We start from the raw sequence: 1,039 nt of genomic DNA, 5'->3' as shown, positions 1-1,039 counted from the left end.
CCCCTTGCTTCCTCTTTGCGCTTTTATCTGCCCTTTTCTCTCTCCTGCTGTGCCCCCAACCCCTCCGAGCCCCCCCACGCGCTAAGGGAACCCCCTCTTGGGCTCACCCCCCCGTGGGATGAGGGACCCTGAATGCTGGGAGGGGGGAGCTGCTCTGGGTGGAGGTGTAGGGGCTTTCTGGGCTGGGTCGTGCTGGTGACAGCTGTGTCACCGCGTCCCCGAGCTCCGGGCTGTGCTGTCAGCCCTGCGCCCCGTATCGGGGTGGGTGCTGTCGGGGGCCCCGCTGGCAGCTGGGGTTGGCATTTAATCCCGCCGGTCCCCGGGCGCGCGTCCAGCGCTCTCTGTGCTCCTCTGTTCTCCTGGAGCCATCCCAGGCCCCGCTGCTGCCGTCGGGTTTGCAGGGCTTGGGGTCGGGATTCATCCCCCTCCTGCGGGCGCTGCTGCTCGGTGCCAGCTGGGGACGAAGTGTGTGGGGGGGGGGGTTCTCTTCCCACTGTGCTGCGCGTGGCCTCATCCCAGGGTGAGGGGGGGGGAAGGGGGGGTGGTTGGGCCGCCCATCCCCTCCCCTCCTTGCACTTGGTTGCCTTTGTTTGCAAACAGCATGGGATGTTGAGGGACACGCGGTGCTCCCCCCCTCCCAAAAAACACCCCCAAGCGCAGCGCGCGCCGTCCCGTTTCCATGTGCCCCTGCAGAGCTTGGTTTGGGTCGTGTCCCATCACCCACACACCGCGCCCCATAGGCAGGAGATGCTCAGGGTGCTCCTGTCCCTCGCACGGGGGCTTGGGTGACACCTGGGGACCCCGATGCGGTGGCTGGTGGCCGCGGTGACATGGGCACGCTCCTGGGGTGCCGCCTTTGTGTGCACAGCTGGGGCAATCAGACGACGAACTTTTCCTCCCCATTCCCCAATGGGGCCATTGCGGTCGCTCCCACCTCCTGGCGGGGTTGGTGCCCCACGTCCATGGGGACACTCGGTCTGGTTGGGGCAGGAGCCCACCCTGGGCTGTCCCACCCCCGTGTCCCCCTGGGGAAGAGCAG

The sequence above is a fragment of the Numida meleagris genome, chromosome 22 (genome assembly GCF_002078875.1).
Source record: "Numida meleagris isolate 19003 breed g44 Domestic line chromosome 22, NumMel1.0, whole genome shotgun sequence".
Classification (NCBI taxonomy): domain Eukaryota; kingdom Metazoa; phylum Chordata; class Aves; order Galliformes; family Numididae; genus Numida; species Numida meleagris.
The sequence above is the reverse complement of the archived record's forward strand: the minus strand, read 5'-3'. Positions refer to the sequence as shown.